This window comes from Andrographis paniculata, unplaced genomic scaffold (genome assembly GCF_009805555.1).
Source record: "Andrographis paniculata isolate CXL003 unplaced genomic scaffold, ASM980555v1 Contig48END, whole genome shotgun sequence".
Classification (NCBI taxonomy): Eukaryota; Viridiplantae; Streptophyta; class Magnoliopsida; order Lamiales; family Acanthaceae; genus Andrographis; species Andrographis paniculata.
Genome location: NW_026137582.1, coordinates 26,466 through 38,893, shown reverse-complemented (window position 1 = coordinate 38,893; position 12,428 = coordinate 26,466). Strand labels below are relative to the sequence as shown.

Below are 12,428 nucleotides of genomic sequence, written 5' to 3'. Positions count from 1 at the left end.
TTTATTTATTTTTTACTTTTTAATTTTATTTCTTATGCAAAATTGTAAAATTTGTGTTTACATAACTTTATATAATTATATAAATCAATAAAAAAATTTTTTACAATTCTACAAAATTCATAAATAAATCAAATCAAATTTATAAGAATCCATCTAAATCAATTAATAAAATTCATCAAAGTCTGCATTGACTCAGTAGAGTTTCTAAATCCACGTAAACTTTTTAAAATCCAAAAAAATCCAAAATGAATATACCCCTTAATTTCGAAATACCGTTTTGATCATGCACTGAAACCACCCACCACTTCTTCTATCACTTCTCATTTCATTTCATTTCTTTTTTTAAATTAAATAATTAAAAAAATAATTTTTAAAAAAATATACTACAAGTATAACTATAAATTACGGTAAATAGTTTGAATCTCTTCAAAAAAATAAGACTATTCAATCGTCCATGGCCATTCATAGGTGAAGACGACCACGTTTCATCAGCAAATATAAAATAATATAATAACGGTTAGTAGTACAATTTTTACTGTTTAAAATTATTTTTACTTTTATTACATCGAAACAATTTTTTTAAAAAAATATTATTTTTATAAAAATTTATCCAAATATCAAATCATTTTGCTTCTTGTTTATTTTTTAAACTAATTCAAAAGACCCTAAATAGCATTGTTACGTGGTTGATAACTTGTTCTCTATTTATTATTTATATGCATATAAACATTTATTAAAAATTCTAAATTATTTGTACAAATAATTTTATTTGTTACAAAATCAATATAAAGTCATAGATATATCTCAATTTTTGTGATTAATTATATTCATAGCGTCTCCGTTAATATTGGTTGTTCAATTATTTTAAACATATACACAATAAAAAAACAAAACATTCATTAAATTTATAAATTAAGAAATCTTAATTACGATATTTGTATACTGAAAAATTTATAATTATAGTAATATACCAACTTCAATCACACTCCAATTTACCGTAAGTTGTCTAGATTTTTTTTTCAAGCGGTTTACACCGTTGATTTTGATTTGTCAAAAGATTAAATTAAAATTGAACATTCTTAATTACAATTTTAATTCCACCTTGACGATTTTGTTTATGATTTCGGAAGAATTGGTTTTTGTCCGCTTTATATTTAATCAATCTTTTGAAATATTTATTTTCATTTCCAAATTTTTATAATTCGTTGTTTTTTTAGAAGCAGAAGATTACATCCCAACTAATATATCCACATTGGATCACAATATTTTGATTTCAATTGCTCCTACTAGCTTATTGTAAAACAAACTTAGTCGTCTTTATAGTACATATGAATATGTCCGAGACTTCTAAATGTTATATGGCGGTGGTAGACGAATTTATGGAATCAAGAATTTCATCCTTAATGAGTCTTTCAACTGTGTTTATTGAAATATGACCTAAACGTCTGTGTCACAATAAACTGGAGTCATGCAATTTTCGTTTAGTACCTTTTGATTCCACATTTAGGGCCTCATTATAGGAAGCTAGAATGTCAAGCATATATAAGTTGTCATTCATCATAAAAGTACCAAAACCATCCAAACATGAATTCAAAAATAACTCAACTTTATTGTTTTTAAAAGAACAATGATAACCAAATTTGTCCAAATAAGAAATAGAAATCAAATTTCGTCTAACTGACGGTACAATAAAAGTGTCTCGCAATTCAAGAAAATGTCCAATACTCAATAAAAACTTGAAAATGCCAACGGCTTCCACCTCTCTGAATCCCTATTTCCAAAGTAAATGCGTCTTTCAGCATCAGTTGGGTTTCGGTAGCTCAGACAACTCTGCATTGAAACATTGATGTTAGTAGTTGATCCAGAGTCTAACCATAACGTGTTTTGAGGTACTGAAGCTAAACTAACCTTAGAACAAACCAAAGTAAGAAACGTATGTGCCATTCGTGAAACTTAGTACAATTCTTATTCTCATGTCCAGTTTTCTTTCAAAAGAAGCAGGTCTTCTCAGGACGAGCCCGATGAGCTAGAGCTGGAACATGAGCCTTAGCAGTCTCAACCTCAACGGCCTTATATTTTCTCTTATTTCTGCCTGCATCCTTTGAGGTACCAACTACATGTACCTTCTCAGTCTTATTACGCTTCATCATTTCTTCCTCCTCAAGGCAGTGAGAGATGAGCTCATTAAGAGTCCACTTCTCCTTTTGGCTGTTATAAGTGACTGTAAACTGATCGTATTGAGTAGGAAGTGAGAGCAAAACCAATAAGACTAACATGTCCTGCGAAAGATCTAACTTAAGTGCTCTCAACTTAGAAGAAGTATTAAACATATTCAGGATGTATTCCCTTATGTTTCATTTGTCGTTATACCTCATGGTGATGAGACTCTTGAGAAGAGTACTCATTTCCGCCTTATAGCTTTTAGTAAATCGTTTCTTAATTTCGACAAGGAACTCATTTACAATAGTGATATCATCAGATATCGTACCTCTAAAGATTTCTGAAATGCTTTTCTTTATGATCATTAGACTAAAGCGATTAGACCTATCCCACTTCTCAAATAACTATTTTTCATCTGCAGTGCTTTCTGTCATAGTAGAATAGTGTTGTGTATCCTTAATGCCAAGTCTAGATCAATACAGTCCAAATAAATCAATATTGATTCTTTCCAGTGCTGAAAGTTGTCCCCAGATAGTATTAGAACCGAATAGATACAATAAAATTTCATCCTGAAGATAACAATGAATAAATATACATATATATATATATTGCCATGATTGCACATATGAATTTAGTTGCAGATATGCACTAATGCATTGTTATAGTACACATGCATATTTTAATATGAAAATAAATAAATTAATAAAATAAAATAAAAAGGAAAATTGAACTTTCTAATCGAGACTCTCAAACTTCAAATGTCATACACGAATTCCAAGAATAAAAATTATTCATGCACTTGAATTCTAATACTTATTATTATTTCATAAATAACAAGCACATTAATTACGAAATAGTGGAGGCGTAAATTTATTCTGAAGATGAAAATTTGAGTCGGGTGAAACAAAATTAAATTAATCAAAAGAGGATCAAATCAAATACATAATTAAATTTTGAAATAGGAAGAATTGTAACATCTAAATTTTCCCAAGAACATGAAAACATAATATGATCTCGATTAAACGCCGATTAATCCAAGAAAACATCCAAATAATTCAACATGCTCACATACCAATTGTTTAATTTAAATGCCCGATTCTTAAAGCGAAAGCGTACCTGAATATGAAGCCATATGCTAATCTTGGGTGATTAAAGGTTTGGTCTTCCAAGATCAGAGCGACAACTTCTTTTCTATCATTGTTGAGTGATGAGTAGAAACTGCAGGAGAATTAGTCTCTATACGACGCTCTATCCCGGGGACCTAACCCTAGCCTATTTATAATAGGGCAAAATCACTTTATCACCAAAATTTGGATAAAATTATCTTAATTAACTATGCAAAATCATGACAATTTTAAAAATAAAAATATATTATTTATCTAACTCTTTCCAGGCTTTGGCAAGTCACCTGCTGTTGCTGGTGCAGCTACTTCATCGGGGGTTAGAAGTGGAGGTGACGGTAGGCAAGGGTCAGACAGACGCTTCCGCTCCTGCAGCAGCAGCAACGCCCGACGCTTCTGCTCCTGCACCGGATCCATCAGCTGATTCATCCCCTCCTGCACCCGATTTATCCCCTCCTGCACCCGATAAATCTCCTGATTTATCCGCTCCTGCACCCCATAAATCTCCTGATTTATCCCCTCCTGCACCCGATCTATCTCCTCCAACAACTGATGTATTTCTATTGGTGCTGTTGCTGGTGCAGCTGCTGCATCGGGGGTTAGAGCTGGAGGTGACCGTTGGTGGTGCTGGTTGTATTGTTGGTTGTGCTGCTGCTGCTTGTTGTGCAGGTGTTTCTGCTGGTTGTGCTGCGAGATCATCGTATAAATCCAAAAAATCATTTGACAAAAACGATAACCAATAATATAGATCGGCACGGGCCATATGCATCCAATCGCAATACAAAGTGGAACTTTGTACCGCCAGTGTCCAAGTATAGTTCGACTGAACAAACCAATATAAATAGATCAAACGGTGCCCAGTGCCAAGACATCTACCATCTCTAAAAAATAATGCCATCTCTCTCGCAATATGGTAGCGCAAAATAGCAGGCCATTCCCGAAAAGCAAGCCAATCACCAACAATAAATCTATGGGTGTGAGCTTATGTTTCTTCCAGGTCAGGAAGAATGAAAATACGCACACTACTAAGGCGTTGAACGTAAGCACTCCGACGTTGTGTTTACGTACGCCCGATCGGGCGGAGGTAGACAAGTCCTCTGACTCATCTTCTTTGTCATCTTCTTTGCTGCGAAAAGAATGCACATCAATAACATGCATATACAAAAATAATTACCAAACAGCCGTAATTGAAAATTCTAAAGCCTATCGATTAATTTTCAAAACAAACAATTAGAACACTCTCATAGAAGTAGATATAATAATTTAAGGGTCACATAGTAGATGCAATGTAATTCAAGTATAATTCCATAAAAAACAAACAATTAAAACACTCTGAAATAGATATAATAATTACGCTTGCAGAACAAAATGCTAAAGCTTTTAGTGTTCTGTGCAAGAGTTGAAATTGCAACCCAACTATCCAAGAGCCTAACCCAAAACAGTAAAATATCCTAAAAGATTGATTCAATTAAACTCTGGTATGAATCAATGGATTGTTTGTACATGTAAATACAGCTTCAACAAATTAAGGTTTAATTTCTCGTCCAAATTATCAATCTCACGACTCCAACAATTAAAATTTAGGGTTTCAGATATTACCAATTTGCTGGACTGGTCGTGGACGAAGGTGCTTGGGCGACGGTCGGCGGCTGGGCAGAGCACAGCGGTGGCGTCGTACGGCGGCTGCTTTCGTGCTGTCGATTGAGGAGGAGAGAAATTGCGAACCCTAATAAATCATGTGTTAATAGTGTTTTTAGGGGTACGCATTATTTTTTAGTTTGATAGGATTTGAAATCTTATCATCACATGCTAAAATTACGTAAGATTTATAAATTTCAAATCTAATTTGTTTTACAGATAAATTGGAGTATTTAAATTATTTATATTTTAATTGATATAAATTAAACTTGTATATTTATTTATTTATTTTTATCAAATTGAGTTGTTGCAATAAATATTTTTTTAATAAGTATTAAAAATACTACATATTCATCTCTAGAGTTTATATTTATTTTTTGCAGTTAAATTTATTATATTAAAATATAGTACAAATTTATTATATTTATTTGAGTATATAATATAAAGAAATTTTAAATTAAAAATAAATTAAATGTATAAAATTAAAATACAAATAATAATATATAAATAATAAAAATAATTTTATATCCAATTAATAAAAATATAATCGGATACTCTTTCCATCTAGTTCGATTATATCTTTTTTAAAATATCTAATCAAAATATGCTATATTTATACAACATCATATAATTATTCAATTTTAAAAAAAGAAAAAAGAAAAATTCAAACCGCCGTTACAACCACACAAGGGTTTAGGGTTTCTTCTTTTCGTTTTTAGGGTTTCAGAACTTCTTTTATTCTTCTTCCCCAATTTGTCGATGGAGGTAGTTGAGGGCAAGTCAGTGTCGTTCGCCGATGGGGTGGTGGTGTCTGTGCGCAAGAATGGATTGGAAAAGGTGATGTTGACTTGGTCGATAATGATGGTGATATTTGAAGTGGTTAGAGCGGTGTCTATGAAGAAGATGGGAGTGGTGGAAGCGGCGGCGCTGGTGGGACTAGTCGCCGGCGGCACGTTAATCAATTTGTTCCGGGAGAAGAGCAACCGCTTGGGCAATGCAGGCGAACTGTTGGGTATGGTCTTGGTATGGATCTCGCTTAACGGATACGTGGCTTCGTTTCCATTCGACTTCGGACACCTAAGGTGGCCGATCACTATTTTGTGGATTTTGAGTGTACTTTTGTGGTCGCCTCTTGTTGTTGCATCCGTATCTCTCGTTTTGTTTTATTGTATTTCAGATCACAAGAAGAATCTGCGCTAGAGAGTGTTTAAACACACTTTTATATGTCTTTTTTTTTTTTTTTTAGCTAAATAATTAGCAATTAATAATATATATTTTGAATCTATATATTCTGAAGATTGTGACCAAGAAAACAACCAACTAACCACTACAAAGCCACAAAACAAAAAAAATTACTTTGGATTTTTCGATTAATCACTCACATTGATAATCAACAATATAAAGCATTGTGTGTTTTTTATAAAGAAGACAGGAAAAAAAAAAATGATATTCAAGTCATCAAAAATAGTAATTAACATTGCACATTTATAGATCAAAAATAGTTAGTTATTTTATGACGTATATATGAAATGATAAGTGATATTTTTATAATCGTATCAAAAACTTGAACACCATAGCATATCCGGCTGGCCTGAGCTCTTGAATGTAAAATTTAAGATATGTATGTATATATTAGTATTAGTTAATTTTTAGTTTAATAAATTCTGATAATATTTTATCACATCTATATTAAATATATGATACATATTTTAAATTTATTATATTATAAATAAATATCAATTAAATAAATAATCTCCGACAAAAAAGGCACAAATTTAACAATTTTTTTTTTAAAAATGATTTTATTTATAGTTTTCTTATGATTGATCTTAAAATATAAATAAATAAGATGATAGTTGAATGTGTTATTTTATAAAAAACAATAATATAAGTAGTACTTTTGGTAGATAACAAAAATTCAAACCATAAACAAGTCACCTTATTCAAATTAGTTAGTTTTTGTTTAGATTGAGATTTTTGTAGTTTAAATTTTTTTAAAACAATAGTTAATATTTAATTTGATAGGAGAGTAAATAAATATTTAATTTTATATTTTCTGAAAAAATAGTATAAAAATCATCCAAAAATATCTATATAAATAGAATATTGATTTGAAATTAGGGTAAATCTAACCATAAAAGAATTGGTTTGTGATTTTGGTTTGAATTTCAATTTTTGTTTAAATAATATTTTGATATAATATTTTATTAAAAAAAATAGTAGGGATATTATTGTGAATCATATGGGCTAAATAATATTTATTTTTATTTAGGACAAAATCAATTATAAAACATATGCGTTTAAAGTTTATCAAATTTTGCTATCTCGAAAAAGACACTTCTTCCCTCCTGAGCTTTTTATACTACTTTGTCTATGCTAAAATATTAAAAAATAATAATATTTTAATATAAAAATCAATAAGTAAAAAGTAAAGTAGCATGATAAATTTATTAAACAATAAATCAAAAATAAAGTGAGATATTACAATAAATTTATTAAACAATAAGTAAAAAATAAAATGAAATTTCAATGACGGAGAAAGTAATGATTTCTTTTTGAAAAATCAAGATTTTATAGAAATTGCAATCTAATTTGAAGATTAAAAATATTAATTGTTTTTATGATATTATTCTTTTGTATTTAAAAAAAAAATAATTTGTTTCTTGTTGTGGGGGAAACATTAAATAAATAAATACATACTACATACATTTAGGGGATTGTATTCAAGTCTTTTAAAATTTAGAGGTATTCAATCGAGACTTTTAAAAGGTTCGTTAAAATCTTGAGGTATTCAATGCAGACTTTTAAAAGTTTTTTAAAATTTTGAGGTCCATCCGCAAACTTTTAAATTTTATGGATTTCATTGGATTTTAATGGACAATTATAAAAAATTTGTGCACGAGATAATGAGAGATTTTGATGGATTTTTAAAATTATTATTATTATTATTATTATTATTATTCTTGTTGTTGAAGTTGTTGTTGATAATATATAAGTGATAAAGAGTATGATAATATTTATTAATATTATTTTAAATATTTAATAAAAAGTAATAATTTAAAAATAAAATATATTAATAAATTATTATCAACTTTTTTTGAAAATATGTATTATTATATTATAAATATAATATTTGAAAATTACTACTATCATAATAAATATGTATTACTGTTTTTTTTTAATTATCGAAATACATTGTATTGTCGGTAAAGTTAACTTAATATATATATTTTTTTCGTTGAACCGTTAGTTATATTTATTTATTTTTTTACTTTTTAATTTTATTTCTTATGCAAAATTGTAAAATTTGTGTTTACATAAGTTTATATAATTATATAAATCAATAAACAAAATATTTTAGAATTCTACAAAATTCATATAAATCCATAAATAAATCAAATCAAATTTATAAGAATCCATCTAAATCAATTAATAAAATTCATCAAATTCTACATTGACTCTGTAGACTTTCTAAATTCAAATAAACTTTTTAAAATCCAAAAAAATTCAATGAAATCCCAAATGAATATACCCCCTTAATTTCGAAATTACCGTTTTGATCTTGCAATAATACCAGCCACCACTTCTTCTATCACTTCTCATTTCATTTCATTTCTTTTTTTTTTTAATAAAAAATTTAAAAATAATTTTTAAAAAAATATACTACAAGTATAACTATAAATTACGGTAAATAGTTTGAATCTCTTCAAAAAAATAAGACTATTCAATCGTCCATGGCCATTCATAGGTGAAGACGACCACGTTTCATCAGCAAAAATAAAATAATATAATAACAGTTAGTAGTACAATTTTTACTTTTTAAAATTATTTTTACTTTTATTATATCGAAACAATTTTTTTAAAAAATATTATTTTTATAAAAATTTATCCAAATATCAAATCAATTTGCTTCTTGTTTAATTTTTAAACTAATTCAAAAGGCCCTAAATAGCATTGTTATGTGGTTGATAACTTGTTCTTTATTTATTATATATATGTATATAAACATTTATAAAAATTTCTAAATTATTTGTACAAATAATTTTATTTGTTACAAAATCAATATAAAGTCGTAGATATATCTCAATTTTTGTGATTAATTATATTCAGGCGTCTCCATTAATATTGCTTGTTTCAATTATTTTAAACATATACACAATAAAAAAACAAAACATTCATTAAATTTATAAATTAAAAAATCTTAATTACAATATTTGTATACTAAAAAATTTATAATTATAGTAATATACCAACTTCAATCAAACTCCAATTTACCGTAAGTTGTCTAGATTTATTTTTCAAGCGGTTTACACCGTCGATTTAATTAAATTAAAATTGAACATTCTTAATCACAATTTTAATTCCACCTTGACGAATGCATTTAATACATCTCCAACAATTAAATAAATACATAAATAAATGTCCACGTGTACTTGATTTCAAACACTTGAAAAAGATTATTTGATTGTACATATATTTACACACGTACAAATATATGTATATATTGCCATGATTGCACATATGAATTTAGTTGCAGATATGCACTAATGTATTGTTATAGTTCACATGCATATTTTAATATCAAAATAAATAAATTAATAAAATAAAATAAAAAGGAAAATTGAACTTTCTAATCAAGACTCTCAAACTTCAAATGTCATACACGAATTCCAAGAATAAAAATCATTTATGCACTTGAATTCTAATACTTATTATTATTTTATAAATAACAATCACATTAATTACGAAACAATGGAGGCGTAAATTTATTCCGAAGATGAAAATTTGGGTCGGGTGAAACAAAATTAGATTAATCAAAAGAGGATCAAATCAAAAACATAATTACATTTTGAAACAGGAAGAATTGCAACATCGAAATTTTCCCAAGAACATGAAAACATAATATGATCTCGATTAAACGCCGATTAATCCAAGAAAACATCCAAATAATTCAACATGCTTCACATCAATTGTTGAATTTAAATGCCCGATTCTTAAAGCGAAAGCGTACCTGAATATGAAGCCATATGCTAATCTTGGGTGATTAAATGTTTGGTCTTCCAAGATAAGAGCGACGACTTTTTTTTCTATCATCACCCGTGATTAAGGGTTTGGTCTTCCAAGATCAGAGCGACAACTTCTTTTCTATCATTGACGAGTGATGAGTAGAAACTGTAGGAGAATTAGTCTCTCTATCCCGGGGACCTAACCATAGCCTATTTATAATATGGTGCTGATTTTGGAAGATTTTGATCAATTGAATCAAGGCGACTTGGGCCGATGTAACATAATTTTGTTAGTGTCAGGTCCAAACATCTAAATCGGATTAATCAATGGTGAATTATGATTAGATACGACCCAAAAGAATGCAAGCCCGATGAAAAATCCGATCCATTTGATGATTTACGATGTGTAGCGTTTGGAATGGAAAAGGGGAATGAGTTAATTAAAATGTTAGTGGGGTTGATGGCCATTAACAAGACATTTAAATATGCAATATGATCTCAAGCAATAATGAGAAAGCAATGAAGGTAAATGAAAGCTACAAAAACCTTTGAAATGTATCAACTATGGAAGACAATTATGAGAATGTTAATGCAACTTAATGAGAATATTTTGCATAAAACAAGAACAACCATCATGTGGAAAAAGACCACATCTCAATCCAAGAAATTATCTTTCTTTTCTTTACATTTTTCTTGCATTTGTTTTCTTTTGTTTTTGTATAATAATGTTGAAACGCTGGGTAGAATTGTAATACCCGACCCGTAACGGAGTCATCTCATTAGGTGTTTAACGAATTTGATTGTTAACCCCTTGTCCATATGTTCATTTTGATCGGATATAAATTTTTGAGTTTTTATTTGTTGTGGGTGAATTTTATCTCATTGGATAAGTTTTAAAGTTATCTTTTCAATACCACTGACAGAGAGTCGATTTTAAATGTTGAACAAAAGAGATGTTCAATTTAGTAAAAAGTTGTATGTCAAGATTTTATGTCACAACTGTTAATTTTCAAAATTCACCATAAATCTTGTATAGATCCAATTGGTCTAAAATTTACAGATAAATAGTAATTTAACTTAGCTATCCGTTGTTTCAAATGAGGGGTCAATCGAATATTAGATGAGTGAGTTACAACTCAAATAATCTCTTAATATCCAGGTTGTACGGTCACTGTATGGCCAAACAATTTTAAAAAATGTATTTTGCATATTTTGCCAAATTAAAAACCCTTACAACTCTCATTTCTCCCCCATTTCATTCTTCAACGGTGGATAAGGTTCATGGAAGGTTATAGAATCACTCAATTCTATTCCAAGTTGAATTATACGGTAAACATTTCAACTAATTCATATTTTTGGATCCCTTTTCCATTCTAAAGTATTATCCAAGTTTAGTTCCTCTTTCAATGGTGTAATTTCAGTTTGGGAATGAATGTTTTGGGTTCATGTCAAATTGGCTTGGTTTTGGTTAGTAAATGATGTATTTGAACCTGTTCTTCCGTTTACCAATTGAATTTGATGTCAATTTTGAGAATTTGAGTGTAATGAAATTTTCGCCAAATTGATTTCTAAATTAGGATTTTCAACTCAATTTGACATGTGAAAATTTTAATTGATGGGGATTTTCACATATTATTGCAATTGGACCTTAATTATACGGTTTGATATTTCGAAATTGTAAAATCGACGTCGTTTGACCCGTACCCTGATCTTTCAGCCTTGTTTGAATGACTATTGACTTGAAAGTGATATAAAGGTACTTTCTAAAGCCTTGTGAATGATTCAGTAGTTGTTGGATTGAGTTGGGATCATTTGGGAGCCGTGTGTGTGATTTTTTTGTCCGAGTTACCGAATTTTGTGCATTGTTGTTGTTTGATGTTCGTGTATTAATTGTGGTTTAAGATTGTCCGGAAGTCCCTGCCGGCTTCGGGTTGTGCCATGTTTCCATTAGGCGAGATAAGTCTACAGTTAAGGTAAGGGGTTAAATTATACACTCTTGAAATGAATGGACCGTTTTGATTATATCTTCGTGATATGTTAATACTAATTGCTAAATATATTTATGTGATATATAGTGTATATGATAATTTTTTTGTTGGGTTATTGATGTTTTTGGCGGTTGATCGAAGTTTTTGGAGATTTAAAAATATATTTTAAGATACAAAAAAAAGATATATGTATAAAATGAACATAGTGTCGTGCGTGTTCGTGTAGCAACTCCAAAATTTCATCAAAAATAAAAAATCTCTTTAACCGGTGAGTGTCCGGGTCGAACTCAGGGAATATGTGAATATCCTATATTTAATTAGAAAAAAATGCAATGAGTTAATGCAACCGAAGAAGCTGAAAAGATAAATTGCAGAAATTAAATCTAACTAAAAAATGATGAAATATACGTATCTCGAAAAGGATGAAGCGAGGTGTTTGTGTCTGACTTTTGAGTTCCTTAATGACTAGATTTCCATGGATGAAATAAGCGGGATGACAATGGCGTGATAGCGAA

At 29.2% G+C, this 12,428-nt stretch overlaps 1 long non-coding RNA gene across 1 annotated transcript; it reads right to left on the bottom strand.

Moving 5' to 3' along the window:
• Window positions 1-1,716: 1,716 nt before the first annotated feature.
• LOC127252759 (uncharacterized) lies at window positions 1,717-5,011 on the bottom strand. Its single transcript, XR_007839136.1, has 5 exons — window positions 4,881-5,011; window positions 3,569-4,407; window positions 3,277-3,432; window positions 1,909-2,228; window positions 1,717-1,830 (listed from the first exon to the last, which is right to left on the bottom strand). It is a non-coding gene; the product is annotated as an uncharacterized LOC127252759 (long non-coding RNA).
• Between the last annotated feature and the right edge of the window lie 7,417 nt (window positions 5,012-12,428).